Raw genomic sequence first — 214 nt, forward strand, 5'->3', positions numbered from 1 at the left:
TCGGGGCCAGGCTTGGCTTCGCACGGCGTTAGCGGTGCTGAGGTGGAGCCTTCACCCCCGGGCCGCACCCGGAGGGTCATAGAATCATAGAACAATTCATTTTGGAAGAGACTCCTGGGATCATGGAGTCCAACCCTTAACCCCACACTACAAGTTCACCCCTAAACCACATCCCCCAACTCCACATCTAAGCGACACTTGAACACATCCAGGG

Source organism: Apaloderma vittatum, unplaced genomic scaffold (assembly GCF_000703405.1).
Source record: "Apaloderma vittatum isolate BGI_N311 unplaced genomic scaffold, ASM70340v1 scaffold30738, whole genome shotgun sequence".
Classification (NCBI taxonomy): Eukaryota; Metazoa; Chordata; class Aves; order Trogoniformes; family Trogonidae; genus Apaloderma; species Apaloderma vittatum.